Genomic DNA, 19,086 nt, shown 5'->3' on the forward strand with positions numbered 1-19,086 from the left:
TGAGAGTCTATAATTTCCTCAATCTTTTCAAATATATTTAACATTGCCTCCTGCAATGCCTCAATCTCTAGCCCAGTATTATGTTCCAAGGCTTTCATAGAGGATTCAAAGTTATGAAGTTTGTCCAACACCGATAACGTCTCATCCTTGGACAGAATTTTCATGGCATGAATGGTGGCATCTTGAATCGAAATTCTGTTCAGTAATCTTTCATAGCCCTTTGATAAAGTCTTGTTAATACATTCAATGGTTCGAATCTTCTCAGATAATATTTCAGTTCCTACCGACAGGGATTGCAATTTATGATTCAAATCAGCTGTTCCTGCCTCCATACCTTGCATTTTCCTCTCAAGTGATAAAGCCATCTCAGGGAAAGATTTTTTATTCCTTTCCTCACGAGATTCAAATTTCTCCTTGAGAGCTTCAAGCCGTTTACAAAACTCTTGCATATTTTTCTCAATTGACAAAGCCATCTCAGAGGAAACTCTACTATTCCTTTCCTTGAGAGCTGCAACCATCTCTTCAAACTGTTTATTGGTGTTTTCCAAACCAGTTATGTCCTTGTTTAGTTTTTTAACTCCTGCCTGTAAGGACTCTATCACTTTTCTATCTTTCAACCACGTTGTAATGAAAAAAAATAAAAATAAAGAAGATACCAAGCGCTATAAATATCCAGCCAAAGGAAACCACATCTGTATCACTCCAAAATTCAGTCATCGTGTAATTAAACAAATTATAGAATCCTTTAATAGTGATATTATCAGACATTTTCAATCTGAATGCTTAATTTCAATCAAATGAAAAATTACCTTTAATTACCGCTGTCTGCCAGTAGATGGCGCAGTGCACCTAGGTTCACGTGTTTTTAGGAAACCAAAGATGGCGTCCTGGACCAGGGCTCGCAGAGCTCTCAGCGGCTGGAGAAACGGCGTCGACAAGTAGGCTAGGGCAGGACAATCCGCTAGCTTAAAATCAACGTTGAATATCTGCAAGAGCTGCACAAGCAGTTTGGCGGGCGACCTGGGGAGGGGAAATACAATCTCGGCGCGGAGCGGCAGGAGGGCAGGAGCAGCGGTGCTGAATGAGGCACATGCCCTGGGCTGTGGGGGACCAGGAAAGCAGCGGCGGCCAACGGCTGGTCGGGGCGTGCACCCAGGGCTGTGGGGGACCTGGAAAGTGGTGGCGGCCAGCGGCTGGACGGGGCTCTGGACCGGCACGCGGTGATACCACGTGGCAGGGCTCTGAAAGGGCTTGCATTCTCAGCCTAAGCAAGCACAGGCAAACAGCTCCTGAGCAGAGCAGAGGTTCGGCTGTGGGCGGTCTCCGTATGGAGACATGGAAATAAAAAAGGGTGCGTGGCCCGGCTCAATCTGCTGAATTAAAATTGAGCCAGTTCAGCCCGCCTGCGAATTGCGAGTAGAAATCTGCCGACCGCAGCAGACTGTGGGGTAAGAGTGTTCCCTGTTGGCTACTGCCCCCAGGGTTCTGCCCCACGTGGAGGGCGCCAAGTGTAGCGGCGGTCGGCAGAATTTGGAAATAACTGAAAATAGTCCTTTTAGAATAGATCAGTTTTAATAAAAGGAGAATAAGGGAACTTACAAAGCCAAGGCTCCAGCGAAGCAGAGGGTGACGCGGGGAAAAAAACAGTGGCGACTATCCCCCACCCGGTTCCTTTTAAAGGTACCTTTCTCCCCTGGGCAGCCACACCCCTGAACGCAGGGATTGGGCCAGCTGCCCCAACAGAAAAGTAATTCTAGACAAAACCAAAAAAATACAGCATTTAATGCAACTTCTTGCTGTTTGCTGGTGACATGCCAGAGCTCCTTTAGGAGAGGTTTTCCTAACTCAGCCACAGCAGAGTAAAAGTGACAGCTTCTTGGGCCATGAAATGCAAACACTGGCTATGGAGCATTACAGTGCAATTGGTGAGCTCAGGTGTTTGTATGCCTACTCGGAGTCAGGATTAAAGTTCCGAGACTGTGCCCAGGGATCAGCGCTCCACCCCTGGGCAGGCAACAGGATCAGGACTGTTAGGCATTCACAAGCAGGAGAACATGGAAGATTCCTGCCACCATACACAAAGATATTTCCATGCCATACAGTGTGCTGCATGGCAGATTTAGCTATTACTCAGATAAAAAGGGTTTATGTGCTACACTATTATTTTCAGAGTTAAAGTGCTGAGCACGGCTCCTACCAGACCTGGCAGTAATGGTACATTCACCATTTTAAAAGGGGAGAAAGGCAGAACAGCATCTAGAGTTGCTGTAGGCAAGCTGCTTACCATTTTAAAAGCTCTTCAAGACAGTAGAGAATTACAGATAATGCAATAAGGGTAGATTCAGACATAAAAGAACTCTAAATGGGTCACAGTGTTGGAAAAATGTATATAGACTTGGGAGACAGAAGAAAAAGAGTATAGAAAGTTGAAAAAGAAGTAAAAAGGTCTTTAAAAAGACAGAGTATAAAGTCATAGATTAAAAAGAATAAAGTAAAATAAGCCAAGTAAAAATGGAAATTTCACAGAGAGCCTGGATTATGTATATTATCATGTTTAATTTTTTTGACAGTGAAGGAGCTAAGTACAGAGATACATTTCATTGTACATGCTGATAAGCTAAACCAGCATGTTTCTTATAAAGGCATCTTAACTTCAGAATTTGAGTCTAAGACTATGTTGCTTTGGAAAAGAGGTTCTTCATTTGTGTCCACAGAGGATAAGAACCTGTGGATTCATTCCAGGCTAATATGGTTTTCTGGACCAAGGCTCTGTGAAAGGCCATGGTGGACACCCCAAATATACCTCAAAAATTACCTCACCCAATAAACAATAGTAGTATAATAGCATTTAGAGAGAAATAACTATGCCCATATTTGCAAATATTGTTCATAAATGTTTGTTTATATTCAAAGGGGGATATGCTATAGAGATTTGCATTGGTATGGACCTTGGTTTATTGATACAAACTTAAGGTCAATTTTGTTATACTATATTTCTGCTCTTGGTTAAGGTATTGTGTTTGTGTAGCTCATTTAAAATATAATGTATAATTAAGAAATATAGCTTACTAGAGAGTCATCTATAATAGTCAAGATTGTATTCATGTTAGTTAGATTTTCTAGATGTACAGAGATATATTTCAGATGGATAGGTATTCTTCAAATCTTTCAGAGACATTCAGAATATGGCATATAAAATGTCTTAATAGCTTAGGACTTTTCATGATAATGAGACACATCTGTTCCTGTCAGCACCAAGCTACTTAAAGAGAATGATGGGCATTGAAGAGGCTACCTATGGAGTTTGATAGCCATTTAGGTAAGAAACTGCTCTTGCCTGGACTGCTTAACTGAATTCTATATTTGCCTATAGGTAAGATGATCCTTTGGGGTTTCTGTTTCTTAACGGAGTTTGTTAGATATTCTTTAGGACACATAAAAATATGATGGACAAACTGCCAGTATAGGTGGAACTGTCTTTGAAATTTCCTTTTTTTTGTGGAAAATTCTCTTGGATTTTATGGACCTGTGAGCTGAAGACAGATGCCCCAAGAGTACAGAAGAACTTTGGGTCACTGTCCAGGCAGTGAGATGTCTCTGTCTATTCTAGAGTTTTGGAAGTTGCTCACAATGTACTTCCAATTTACTTACATAATATTATATCCTTCTGGAGTCTTTGATGAAGTTGAAGAATTTATAGTTATAGTTATAGTTTTTCTTAGTTATGATAAAGATAAAGTATATATAAATATTGTGGCTGCAATTCTAGCTTGATACCTGTTATATATAATTTTACTATGTTAAAGTTAAACCTTTTTATTTAAACAGAAAAGGGGATATGGTGTGGGAGTCCCCCCTGTGGATTACCATTAATGAATAAAGAAACTGCCTTGGCCTGTTGATAGGATAGAACTTCGGTAGGTGGGGAATACAGAACTGAATACTGGAAGAAAGAAGTGTGGAGTCAGAGAGAGACACCATGGACCCGCTGCTGAAGATAGACATGCTGAAACTTTGCTGATAGGCCACAACCTTGTGGTGATGCACAGATTAATAGAAATAGGTTAAATTAAGATGTAAGAGTTAGCCAATAAGAATTTAGAACTAATAGGCCAAACAGTTATTTAATTAATATGGTTTCTGTCTGATTATTTTGGGTGTAAGCTAGCTGGGTGGCCGGAAAGTTCAAGCTGCTCACTCCCTATTGAGCCCTTATTGGATAACCTTTGTCAAATTCATTCAGTGAATACCTGATGGGGAACCTCCTTCAGCCAAAGCTCTTTAAGAAGCTGAACCAGGTGGATCATGGCTTTGGTACCAAAAAGTCAGCTGGACCACCCTCTTGCCCTCTTCCTTCTAGCAACTCCTGGATATTGGATCCTGTTCCTGTTACCTATTGTGATCTGTGAGTTCTCTTTTAATAAAGACACCTTTATTACACCATATTAGGAGGTAGAGTGAGATTCCTTTATTCGCATTTCCCCATCTGACATATTCCACTTTACCTGCCACCTAACATGGGGCTGAGCCCATTGTAGTGGGGAGCTAGGGGCTGCTTTCTGCCGCCCTATGCCCCAAAATAATTATACACAAATTATATTCTTTTAAATACTGCCTGGCCCATTATTTTCAGCTGATTAGCTGCGGGCCGGCTTCCTGCTGCCCTGCTCCCGGCCACCCGCTAGCTTATGCCCCAAAATAACAACACACAAATTGTATTCTTTTAAATACTGCCTGGCCCATTATTTTCAGCCTCTTACTCACATCTTGACTAACCCATTTCTAATAATCTGTGTAGCACCACAAAGTGGTGCCTTACCAGGTAGATTCTAGCATATGTCCATCTTGGGCTGGAGCTTCATCGCATCTGTCTCCCTGAGGAGAGGCACGGAGGTCTGCCTCAGAAAGGAGAGGAGGGGCAATTGTCTGAGCCATCTACCTCACTTCTTTTTTCTTGTTCTGTCTATTCCATCTATCTAAATCTTGCCCTATCAAAAAGCCAAGGCAGTTTGTTTATTAGCCAATGGGAATCCTCCATCAGCCCATGCTTATTGGGACCTCTGCTGTACTTCCAGGCACATGTTTCTTGCCTGAACATGGCCCACCTACTGCTGCCTAGGACCCTGAGTTTCTCCACCAGAGGCCTACACTGAGGGGACTCAGGACTTAGGAGAAGCTTTGGGTGTCCTTCTTAGTCTGACTACCAACTCTCTCTGTGTACTAAATCACTTTAATTGTCCTTAATAACTTTTAATTTGTTAAACAAAGCATATTTAACAGTATCTAAGTAGGCAACAGTATGTGGAACCAGAGAAGACATTGGTAGCTTTTTTTCCTCCCTTTTTTTGCAACACAACTGCAACCATGACACCTGCTGGCCAATAAAGATTCTTATATATACTCCAATCCATTAAATTTGCATAAGGTAGGTAAACATTTTTCTTTGCTCCATACCTATTTTGTCTATATCATATCTTTCCTTGAATGTATGTCTATATAAATAATGTTTTAAGTTTTCCAAAATAAAAAATAGATTTTTATGGCAGAATTGTTTGAAGTTTCCAGAAAGAAGGTAGTGCAGGGCACTTCAACAATAACTCCACATGGATGATATGATGTCATGATGCTGATATCACTATATAAGACTGGATTTGGGTACCAGCTGCTTAGATGGTACCAACATCATTAGCTGAAATGATGTACCTTCTTACAAGGATCTGGCCAGAACTCCAAGTGAGAACTTCAGAAAATCTTTATCAACTACTCAGAGACCATTTGGAATTATGCAAGACAGTAATCTTGAAACTCAACCATCATTTTAGTTTTACAGGATCCCATAGAAACAGCATTGCCTCCATGATAGCTGAAAGCAATTTTAGAAGACAACATATCCTCTCCCAAAAAAGTTTGTCCTCAGGGTTAGGGATATCATTGAGGGTTTGATTATTACTGGTATAGGGTTGGGGGTTGGGGTAAAAAATTGTTGGCAGATTGTCTGCGAGGTCCTTGGCACAGGAATAGTTCCTGTTCCTGTACTGAGGAGATTTACCCAGAGGGATAAGTGTGTGCCTGCCTGGATGGAAGGTCCCTGGAACGGAGTGCAGGGTACCTCTAGCTCCTGCTGCAGGGGTTTCTTTGTTCCACACCACCCTGCCTCCCCCAAGCCTGCCCTATTGTCTGAACGGTCCTTGGCCAAGGAACAGTTCCAGCGTCTGCACTGAGGAGATCCACCAAGAAGGCACTCCTTTCCATCTGTGGGGTCCTTAGATCCACCAGCAGGGCTGGCTCCAGTGCCAAGGGGCCCTAAAAGAAGACAGACCAAGAAAAACCCTCAAGTACACAGTCAGCCACAGCAAAGATTGGACCAAGATGCCAAGACTCTCCTGGTTGCATTTGAAGGAAGAGATGGGCAGGTGCCAATGCAAGAATTCCTCCAACAACCTGAAAGCCAACATGACAACACCAGAATCCAGTAAACATGCAACAAGAAGACTTGAACACCCTATTCCAGAAGAAGTAGAAGAACTCAAATTTAAATGTATTTATGAAAATAATAGAGACCCTTAAACATGATGTGAAAAACTCAAACAATAACAACAAAAAGAAATTGATGAGAAGTCAAACAAAAGGTTAGAAGAAATGAATAAATCTCTCAAAGATGTCTAAGAAAACCAGGAACAAAGCAATCAAACATGTAATGGAAACAGTTCAAGACTTGAAGTCTGAGATGGAGGCAATAAAGAAAACTGAGGGATGGCTAGGTATGGAAAATCTGGGTAAACAAACAAGAATTACAGAGACAAGTATAACCAACAAAATACAAGAGATAGAAGAAAGAATCTCAGACACTGAAGATGCTATAGAAAAAATAAACTCATTGATTGAAGAAAACAGCAAATCCAAAAATTCCTAACACAAAACATCCAGGAAATCTGGGATACTATGAAAAGACCAAACCTAAGAATAATAGGGGTAGAAGAAGAAGAAGAATAACAGCTCAAAGGCCCAGAAAATATATTCAACAAAATTATAGAAGAAAACTTTCCCAACCTAAAGAACGATATTCCTATGAAAATACAAGAAGCATACAGAACACCGGATAGACTGAATCATTTTCTAGGCCTGGAAGGAGAGGGGAGGGCCTTGGATTTCCCACAGGGCAGGGTACCCTGCCTCTCTTAGAACTGGAAAGGGATGGGGGAGGGGGAATGAGAGGGAAATGGTAGGAGAGAAGGAGGTGGAAATTTGGAATGGTATTATTTGTAAAGCAAAAAAAAGCTACATTATCCCCTGGTTGTGCTCTCATTTTGCCTCTTGGTTGTTGTTTCAAGTTGTGAACTCCCAGCCTCTAATCCAACAGCGTGTCTGCCTGCCTTCTTGCTGCCCTGCTCCCCATCATCTGAAATTTTACTCAAGCTTGCAATAAACTCTCTTCTGTAAGTTGCCTTTTTCATGGTGTCTCTTCACAGCAAAATAAAAGTAACTAAGACAGACATTCTCTTAGCCAATGAGCTGCCAGAAACCTGTTCTTTATGTTTCAGGGTTCCAGCTTTTGTGAGTAGTCACTCATGTTGGAGTGTACTTTGGTGATACAGCATCCCTGTGCCAATTCTCATCTTGTATGAAAGCCCTCACTCATATTCCTGTAAATAGTCCCTATAAATTTTTAAGTTCACAGTAAGAGTTTGATGATATCTGTACTTTGGCCTGTCTTAGATGAGTACATGTTTCTTCATCTCCCCAGAAAAGTCTGTCACAAAACAACCACACTCACTTAAATGATAGAAATTCATTTGTTTTTCTGATTTATTTTTGTAGAAAAGTACATGTCTTCATGAAGAACTGAGTTGAATACAACCCAAGAGAGGATTCTCACAGCCACAGTCCTGAGATCCTATCTTCCTTATGCATATGATTGGAACACTCCTGTGTTTTATATAGTGTATCGGTCTCTGAGAATACAAAATTGAGTTACATTGAACTTTCCTATTAGTTTATTTGAAAGAAAATGGACCTCAAAGCAAAAAGAACTAATGAAGTAGGACACGAACACTAAAAAAAGTATTTTCTTAAATAAGATATGCTTGTATTTATTTAATAATACAGACGCAACACAGGCAAAACCATTACCAGATATGGTGGTCTATGCCTTTAATACCAGCATTTGGGATGCAGAAGCAGGCAGACCTCTGTGAATTTGAGGCCTGCCTGGTCTACATAGTATGTGCCAGGACAGCCAGATCTACATATCAAGGTCCTGTCTCAAAAAAAGGAAAAAACAGCAGCAGCAACAACAACAACAACAACAAAACAAATGTAATAGGCACAGTCTCTATCAAAGTTGAACTTAAATTTTATTACTTTTTTATTTATGTATATATGCATATGGGTACAGATAACTGTGGACATCACAGGACAACTTGCTGGGGTTGGTTTTCTCCTTCTACCATGTGGGTTCAGGTCAAACTCAGGTCACCAGGCTTAGTTCATATAGCAATAAAGTAAGAAGATGAAATTGACTGAAAGCAGACTTTTTTTTATCTGTTATTTAGTCCTTTTTAGGACTCATCTGTATAGTGTAAAGTTAAAAAGTTAAATAATTTTGTTCTTAAAATTCAACTTGCGTGAATGATTGCAAAATTAGGCACCAAATGCTTTTTAAACTGTTCAATAATTAACTTTTTTATGCTTTATTAGGTTTGTCTTTGAATGAAGTTTAAATGGTATACTCATGTAGGAAAGTCTTACAAAAACTTGAATTAAGAAAGATAAAGGGCATTTGTTTGGATCATGCTCTTAGTCCACTGTAACTAAACAGGAACACAGAGGAGTAAAATGTAAAACATTTTGACTAAGTCCATGATAAATTAATTACAAGGTATACAGTATTGATTTTAATATTGTTTAGATATCACATCATGTTGGTTATTGAATTTTATAAAATAATATTGACCATGTGTACAAAAATTCTTAGAGTCCATAGACCAAGCACCACATTTCTTGTGATTATTGAATCATTTCCATGCATTTAGTCTCCACATATTTTTAGGTCCTCTGATTTCAAAGCAAGGACCAAAGAAAAAATTCATGTCTGGTCGTAAAAGTGGAGCTCACTAATACACATGTGCCTATACTTTAGGTTTGATTCAGATACCTATTAATTTATAACCATCCATGCTTTACCAAGAACCCTTATGTATAATCCTCTCAGTGAAATTTCATCTTTTCTGTCAACACATATTTTCATTGGATTTTGATGATGATTTTAGCAGATCAGGAGTGGAGCAACATCTGTAGATAACAGGCCACAGAGCATCTCTTTCTCAGGCATGCTCTGGCACACTCCCTACCCTGTATTGAAATCCATGGCCCCTGTAAAGAATAGCTTTAGGCTTGCTACAAATCCATTTCCTGTGTGTGTAGCCCCTGCCACTGCTGATTCCACTGTCACTCAGGTAAGCACATTCTCCTCCTCCTCGGATAGGAACCCTAAAACAAACAACAAACACACACACAATTTTGTACAGATTGATACCAATTCAATCTAGCAATAAAATCTCATCCATCTTCATTGTTAATTTTAATAAGAATAAAAGAAAGGGAGAGTCCATGAGGAATCATCTGTACTAGTTAGACCGAACTTCCTTTACATTCATGGAGTTCAGTTTGAACACCACATCTTTATCATTTCTCCATATCGACCCTATATAGTGTATAGAAGGCATTTGACTGGTGCTTGATGTCATGTTAAAATGAACTGCTGCCATGTGTGGCCTCAAAAGGTCAATTTTTCAATTGTGTCTTGAAGTATTTTACACATGCATAGAAGTGAGGAAAATCCAATTCTTAGTAAATTTTTTAAAGTGTCTTTAATGATAGATGTGACTGGGTATGTCTTACTTTTCCAGTGAAATGGTTCCATTTGAAATGGTTATGTCCACATCCAGAATTATCCCAGTACTCTTTGATGATGAGACTTTAGCGGAGGTTCCCAATGTCCCTGGAGTCTGCTTCTATGAACATGTGCATCTGTGCACACAGCTGCCTGACAAGTCCTACCCAGCACTTCTGCAGTAGCTTCCTGAGGATTCAGAGCCCTCACTGCACATCTAAAGTTATGTAAACAGCCAACAAGGGTGTTTATCATCAAGGAAAAGTTTTCAGTTCGTAATGGAGCAGAAGCATCTACCCCAGACGCCATAATCCTGAAAGATTTCAAAGGACATTGCACTAAGTAAATACTTTGAAAATGATGGCCATTAAATGGGAATACAGAGAGAAAAACTATTAGTAGGGATGTGGAATTTCTTGGGAATTATCTATTGCATATAAGCACACACCCTACCTCTGAGGTACTCCTTCAACCTAAGGGTTTATTTTTCTACTTTTCTAATACAGTTGGCTCCACATGATTCAGGCTTTCCTCCCTTATAGTCACAGCTCAGACAATCACAACACATGAACACAGTAGAAGGAAAAGTGGTTTACAAACCTACAAGTTGTTATATTGTCCACATCCAAGGGTACTCTGGTGATTCTCTGTGTAGGTTGATCCAGTGGTCAGAATCACCATTGTATCTCTTCAGGAAATTCTGTCATAAAACATAGAAAGCAAAACAAAAATGTGTCTCTCTATTTCAGATGACCTTTTAGTCTTTGCCATACAGTTTCCTCTTGGAAAGGCAACAGGGAGTAACAGAGGGTCACCGATTTTAGCCCTCAGTTCTCAGTGGATGCATTTCCATCTATAATCCAAAGTATATGAATGATTACCTGTTCCACTGTGGCTGGTTAAGTCTGTCCTGGCAGTTATTAACAGTGGTCACCTTCAGTATGCAATACCTGCAAGCTTTGATGAAGGTTTACATGAGCACCAAGTATCTCAGTAGTTTGTATGTTTGACATTACAGGTTGATGATGAACACCACATGATCAAAAGTTTTGGGAATGTCTCAGGGTTTCAGTCAGAAGCAGTAACATCAGCGAATGGCACACATCAATGTGCTCCTATGTCCCCCAGTGTCTAGGGTAGGATCCTTCCTCATGTTTCAGACTTATGCTCACTATTTCAAGGAATTACACACTCAACACAAACAACAAACCAATTCCTAGTCCTTTCTTACAGCTTCTCCAGGCTGTCAAATAGAGCTAGATGGCCCTCTAGTGCCATGCATGATATCTGACTGGATGTCCAGTTATTTGTGTGTTCAGAAAAATGAAAATATTGACTTCCAAATCCAATCCAGTCTGTTGGGCAGGTAGGAGAGCAAGGTCCAGGGCACCCAGTGACCAGTTTTTCTTTGCTCACTGAACTGTAGACAGTTCAAGAAATACAATAAACATTTCAAAGTTTTCTGTCTTGGTTAGCTATCCAGATCTCAGTTGTGTGCTATGTACTAGGCATTAGCTTTCCTAACTGATCACTGAGGGCCTCGTCCTAACAGGAAGGTCCCCAATTCAGAAACTTCCAGTGTGCTCTAAGGAAATTATATTTTTTTCTTCTTCTTCATGTTTTGTGTTTTGATACAGAATCTCTCTATGACCCCTTCCTGGCTTGGATATCCTTCTGTAGACTACACTTCTCTAGAATATATAATTAACCCCCCTGGCTGTGCCTCCTGAGTGCTGGGACTAAAGACACCAAACCCTGAAAAGAAATAATTTCTATGCCACCAGTCAATTAAGGATGTTCCTGATTCCTGGAATCCTACAGCTTTCTTTCCTATAACCCTCCTTCACATGCTCCTTTTTTTTCCTTGATAAAACAGAAAAAAACTTCTCACTTGCCTGGATTTACTATAGAAAAAATGTCAGCCTGCAAAATATGACATGGTCAAAATAGGTCTTTGATACTAAAACTTTGTTCAAGGCCTTCTTATAACTCTAACACACCCACACACACCCCACCCCACACACATTGGCTGCTCTTCTTAGAGGAGCTCAGAATGACTATCATGAAGAAACATGACAAAAAATGTTAGAACCATGTGCAGAAATGGGAACACTTATTTACTGCTGGTGGGAAAACAAACTGAAACATGCAATTTGGAGGTTCCTTATTGAAAATAAAAATAGACCTGCTATGTGACTTATCAATTTCACTCCTCATCATATATGGAGAAAACACATACTTCCACAATCAGTCTTGCCTTCCATGTTTATTGTTGCCCTATTTACAAGAGAAGTAAATGGACCTGACCTGGATGCCCATCTACTGATGAGTACATAAAAATGTGGAACACATCCAAAATTGAATAATATTTCAGCTTTAAAGGAAAATGAAATTTGTAGGAAAGTGTGTGGGAAAGCATGATATTAAGTTTAGCCACATAAACTTAGAAAGAAAGAGACCCATGTTCTCTGTCACAAGCAATCCTAGCCTGAGATGCACAGTGTGAACATCTGTGAGTGTGGGCATGGTGTAACACATAGACAGGAAAAAGAAGAGTGACATAAGGTGACAAAGAAGGAGAGGATGCAGCAAAGAGCATACAAGTTATGAAAAAAATGTTAGAAAAGAATTGGTTTTCTAGCTTAAACTCTGTTGTACTTCATTTAACTGACATATATTAAAGACTAAAACCATAACTGAAACTCCACAGCTGCAGAGTGGCTATACTAACTGTATAGAAGTTAGGTGAGATACCTGAGTTTGAAACTTGACATGCATTTGAGGGCCCATGTTAATAGAGCTGTGTGATGTTTTAATCTGAGTCTATTATAATAAAATGACTATATACATACATATATATGGATGTATATGTGTCATCTCTCTACCCCTCCCTCCCTCTCTTGCTCCATCCTCCCCCTTTCTGTGTGTGTGTGTGTGTGTGTGTGTGTCTATGTATCTGTGTACATGTATAAAAAGGTCTGAATGCTGCAAGGATTCAGAGGACATTTTAGAAGAATAATAGGTATTCTTTTATAACTTTGCCTTTTCCTTACTTTAACAGGTGAGAATGAATGTGCTCCTCTTTCAAAGGTCTAGTGATTTCCAGGAGATATGTGATCAGATAGGACATATTAAATACCAGAAATGACTGCCTACACATTAGTGATGGAGAATTTTTGTAGCTGTTCTCAGTTCCACAAGGCTTCAGTGAGAAGGACCAATGCAACAGGCAGTGAGAATAACTGTCCCTTCTTTTTATTTTAATATTTTTTGAGTTATATAATAGTTTAGGCTATACTGAACAAAACTTGATGGTAAATGTTTATCCTCTCTAGACTTGTGTGCATTATTCATTGATGTGGTCAAAATGATTTTGTAGAACAATATCATGAGACATTTCTCTAGCTATGGCAGCAAAGTTGTTCAAGATTTTTATCACATTATTCAGAACAATCTACAGCGAAAAGCTTACAAATAACATGTTCTGAAATTTTCTATTTAATATTTTCAGATTGTGGTTGAAGATATTAACTGAAACCAGGAGTCATGGGGGTGGGGTTTCCTGTACCTTTCCAAACAATATTACTCTTCACTGTTCTCACTTCCTTTTAGCCACAGCAGCCTCCTTGTGAATCTCTGCTTAGTTTTCCTCTCCTTCTTCTCTACCTTGAACAGATACCCCACATAGCACGCGTCTAAACCACTGGAAATATCAGATGTTTACATTAGAGTTCACAAAGGTAGCAAAGTTACAGTTATAAAGTAACAATAAAAATAATTGTATGGCCGGGTGGTGGTGGCGCACACCTTTAACCCAGCACTCGGGAGGCAGAAGCAGGCAGATCTCTGAGTTCGAGGCCAGCCTGGTCTACAAGAGCTAGTTCCAGGACAGGCTCTAGAAACTACAGGGAAACCCTGTTTCAAAAAACCAAATAAATAATAATAATAATAATAATAATAATAATAATAATAATAATAATTTTATGACTGGGGTTCACCACAAAATGAGTATTTATATTAAAGTTTTGCAGTGTTAGGAAGGTATAAAACCACTGCTCTAGAATTATTGAATGTTCACTTCCCAGGGATGCTGAGCCTGGCCTCCTGTGCACACCACAGCCTGTGCTGTGCATCTTCCTGCTAGACCCTAAGTTCCCAGAGAATCTCTGACATGTTTTCTCTGGAGTCCTTAGCGTGAGTCCTTCCATACAGTATCAGCTTATAAGCATCACCGACAATGTAAATGTGAACAGAATGCTCGGAATAAGTCACTTACCTGACAAAGCTACAAGTGTAATTATTATAGCTGCAGTGAGACCCATGTTCACTACATAGCAGCAGTACAGCTTTACAGGAGTCACCGCAGAGACCACTCTGAGACATTTTCCTTGGAGCTCTTTATCTCGAAATATAAATATGAGAACATCAATCTCAAGAATATTATAGGGAAAATGGTAAATTTACCTCAACATCATCTTTAGATTTGACTTGTATTCCTCTACTGCAAATTCCCTTCACTGATGAAGGATGCTTAAAAGAAAACCCACGGTAGCTCAGAATTGAGAATAATAGACATTTATTTAGGGGTAGACTCACAAATCAGAATCCTCTGCTAGAACATAGAACTGAAACCCAATCCTGCAGTTGGACAAGAGAGCAGAGGCAGGTTTTACATTGGCTTAAATAGTCAAAGAGGCTATGCCGCAGTAGGCGGGTAACTTAAGGGCCATTGGCTGTAGGATTTTCTATAGCACTTGAACAGAAGATCTTGATTCATAAATTATGTCCTCATCTACAGAAGACTTGGATGAAGGGGAAAGAGAATTTTTCCTATGTGATCCCAGCACTGGGGAGTCAGAAGCATATGGATCTCTGTGAGTTCAACGACAGTGTGGTCTACAAAGAGAATTCCAGGATATCCTGGCCTACAATGACAAACAATATAAAACAAAAATGAAACAAACAAACAACACCCCCAGCTGACTATAATCATCACATTTTGTTCATTTTTTCAAAACTTCAAGATAACAGAGTCTCAGTGTACACTTAGGAAACTGACAAAGGATTGAATGATTAGCTCAGGATAGGAGACAGAAATGGGCCAAACAAATTTAGAAGCAGAGGTCCCAATGGTGAGCAGTTCCAATTCTCTTTGAAATAGGAAACATATTTGGTTATCTCCAGGTCAGAGTTCAGAAGTGACTGAGTCTCTATTTCCTTTCTTCTAAGAGAGCTCCCTGTGTGGATGCTGTGCATAAGCCTGTAACTGACATTTATCATGTCTGCTGAGCAGCTTTAAAAATGAACCCCTAGATCTTCCTAGCAGAAACACACCATATCAGTCCCTCATGGTTAGCCCATACTGTAAATAATTTTGGAGAATCTTTAGCAGGCAATGCTACAGTAGTCTTTGAGGCCATTGGAGATATCAATGCTCCTCTGTACTCTATTTCCTCCTCTCAGATGAACAGAATCTGCTTATTGTCCTGGGTAGACATGAACAACCTGAAGTCGTAAGTCACAAACAATCCCACACCAGTTTGGAATTATGATTAATACAATGGTTATTTATTTAAAGGGGAAAAACTTATAGATCACCGTCCCAGACAACAGCCCTCTGCACAATCAGGAAGGGAGCCTAGTCACCAGAAGTGGAGCCAGAAGCCAGAGAGTGAGCGGAGGGTGTAGCCGGGCAGTGGTGGTGCATGCCTTTAATCCCAGCACTCGGGAGGCAGAGGCAGGCAGATCTCTGTGAGTTCAAGACCAGACTGGTCTACAAGAGCTAGCTCCAGAACAGGCTCTAAAGCTGCAGAGAAACCTTGTCTCAAAAAACCAAAAAAAAGGAGAGACCACACCTCAATGGGATGGTACCTCAGCAACTATTGGCTGAAGGAGTGGAAGGAACTCCCACAACACCTCCCTTTTGTTTAAGTAAGAGAGTTCTAAACATACTATGGAATTATATACAATAAGTTCGAATACCCTCTTCTAACTAGCTTAAGTCTTGTATAATAAATAACTTGGCCAAGTCATGGGAGGAAAATAACTACATTTATATAGTCTTCAACCCCATTGAAGATCTGAGAAGGGAAATAATGTTACCTGAGTAATTAGGAAGTACAATTAAACAACTTCCAAAACATGCAACAAATCACAGAGACAACTAGCTACCTGGGCAATCACCCAAAGTCATGTTTGCAGCATTGAAGCAACCAACTTTGGCTAAGGCCTAACGTAACTGACATACCATTTTCAAAGGCAAGAAACTTTTCAAAACTATCTTACCTTGTCTTGGCAGGATATGACAGTCCTGTTTTATCCATTTATGGATACTCTGTATCTGTCAGTGGTTGAGGTATTGGCATTTCTTTGCCCAAAGGCCAGTTCTGCCAAGAAGAAAGGCTCCACATGGAGTGTCTTTGGTGCTCAACATTCTCTTGGGAATAGATTGGTGTTGCCAGGAGCAATTGTGTCTCACTACTATGGAACTCTGAGTAAAATTAAAGACCATTTTCTACAGCTCTTTGAAGAGGTTGAAGATTATCTATCTATACTGAGTATAATCTCTATGTATCTAACGAACCTGATTAGTCTAATTATAAATGACAAACATAGATGACTATGTATCTATATAATTCTCAATACCTATCTAACTTAAAGACTAAGACAATAAACAACTGTGCAATAAATGAGGAAAATATGACCTCCAAATATAAACAATGTACAATTATACAATACAATATGGTAAATATATATCAATACATAAACAATATATAAGTATCTTAATCAGAGGTAGAAATGTACACTGCAATATGGTAAATATACATATATCAATACAATATATATCAATACATAAAAATGTTTTAAACAGAGGTAGAAGCATGCATACATACAATAGTTTATAATTTAACTTTGTATCCATATGCAAGAATCGATATCAATATATTTGTCTAAAAACAGTAACTCACAATTACAAATCTATTATCCCATCATCCAATTATCCTTCTTTTTTTTCAAAAGATCCCTGAGCTTATGAAATTCCTCCCCTAACCCCCCAACCCTCAATCATATACTAATTATAATCAACCCTTAAATGATGTCCCTAAACCCAAGGACAAACTTTAGTGGGAGAGGGGATGTCATACTCTAGAATTACTTCCAGCTGTCATGGGGTGATGTTCTTTCTGGGGGATCCTGTGAAAGTAAAATAATGGTTAAATTTCAAGATCAATGTCTTTTAAAATTGCAAAATGTCTCTGAGTATTTTGTGCAGGTCTGGCCAGAATTTTGTACAAGATGTGCACCATTTCAGGTAACCAAGTTGGAACTGTCTTGTGCAGCTGGTACCCAAAACATGTTTTGTAGTAGCGCTATCAGCATCATGATGTCATATCAACCAGGTGGAGTTGTTGTTATGGGGCCCCATCTTATTCCTGGAAATTTCAAATGTCACTGCAGGAAAAACTCATTGTTCATTGTGAAAAACTTAAACATTAATCATATAGACATATACAGACATACATATATTCAATGAAAGCATGATAGATGTACTCAATGAAAAGTATGAGAGGTATGAAGAAAAGCAAAGATGTTTTCTAAACTCATATTTCTTTCTGTCCCATATCATGACTCTTGACATGAGACAGAAACTCCAGAAACTCTGGGTTTTTCTCTTAACAATAGGCTTGGAATTAGAGAGGGACTGAGCCAAAGTCCAACTCCAAAACCAGCTCTATAAATTTAGAAATATGATTTAGTATACTTTACTTACAGAACCTATTCAGTTTTCTTGATAATCTCTATTGGGCAGTTATTTTTCCATCTGTAAGTATCCAAACATCCAGGGTCCCTTGAATTTTTCAAAGATAAATGTTTACCTGTGGAGATAAGAACAGAACTCTGCCCCCATTCTATATGTTTTTCTTACCACTTGTATGAATATCATCATGTGGATAAGCTGTCATTTCACCTTTCCACGAGGTTTCTCCTCTTCAAATCAAACCTTTATTAATTTGGATGGTATCCACAATTTTTCTTCTCCTATAGAATCAAGAGCAAAACCTCTTCCAAACAATAACTGGTCAATTTCAGCGTTACCTTGTGCTAGAGGACCAGGCAGACTTGTATGGGACTGGATGTGTGTTATGTACATTGGACAAAGCCTATTCCTAATTACATCTTGTACCTGGATAAATAATGAACTCAACTCTGTGTCATCTGGTATAAATTCATCAGTTTCAATATGCAAGATAACTCTTTCTGCATATTGTGAATCTGTAACTATATTAAGAGGTTCTTTAAAGTCCCTTAGCACCATGATAATGGCATATAATTATGCCTTCTGGACAGAATTCTAAGGGCTTTGTTCCACCTTACTCAATTCATCTGACTTGTAACCTGCTTTCCCTTATTTATTTGCATCAGTATAAAATGTATGGGCTCCAGTTATTGGAGCATCACATACAATTCTAAGAAGAATCCAAGAAGTTCTCTTTATGAGGTTAAGTCTGTCATTTTTGGGATAGTTGCTATTAATTTCTTCCAAAAAATTAGAACAAGCTCTTTGCCATGGTTCATTGTCTTCCCATAACTCTTTTTATTTCCTCAGTAGTAAGAGGCACTATAATTTCTGCTGGGTCTATACCTGCTAGTTGACAAAGTTTCAGCTTACCTTTTATAATTAATTCAGAAACTTTTTCCACATAAGTTTGTAATTTTTTACTTGGTTTATTAGGTACAAATATCCACTCTAAAATAATATCTTCCCTCTGCATTAAAATCCCTGTAGGAGAAATTCTGGAAGGCAATATGACTAGAATGCAGCTAACATTTGGGTTCACCCTATCCACATGTGCCTCCTGTAATTTTTCCTCAATCATTGTCAGTTACTTTTTTGCTTCAGCTGTCAGTTTTCTGAGACTATTCAAATCTTTATCACCATCTAAGGTTTTGTTTAGATGAACTATTAGATCAGGTGTTATCCCAACAACTGATTATAGACTGGAAATGTCTCCTAACAATCTTTGGACGTCATTAAGAGTCTGAAATCAATCTCTCCTAATTTGTGCCTTTTGCGTTTTAATTTTCTCTAACCCTATTCTGTAACCTAGGTAATTAATAGAATTTCCTCTTTGAATTTTTTCAGGGGCAATTTGTAATCCCCATTTAGGCAAGACTTTCTTTACTTCTTCAAA

Source organism: Arvicola amphibius, chromosome 2 (assembly GCF_903992535.2).
Source record: "Arvicola amphibius chromosome 2, mArvAmp1.2, whole genome shotgun sequence".
Lineage (NCBI taxonomy): Eukaryota > Metazoa > Chordata > Mammalia > Rodentia > Cricetidae > Arvicola > Arvicola amphibius.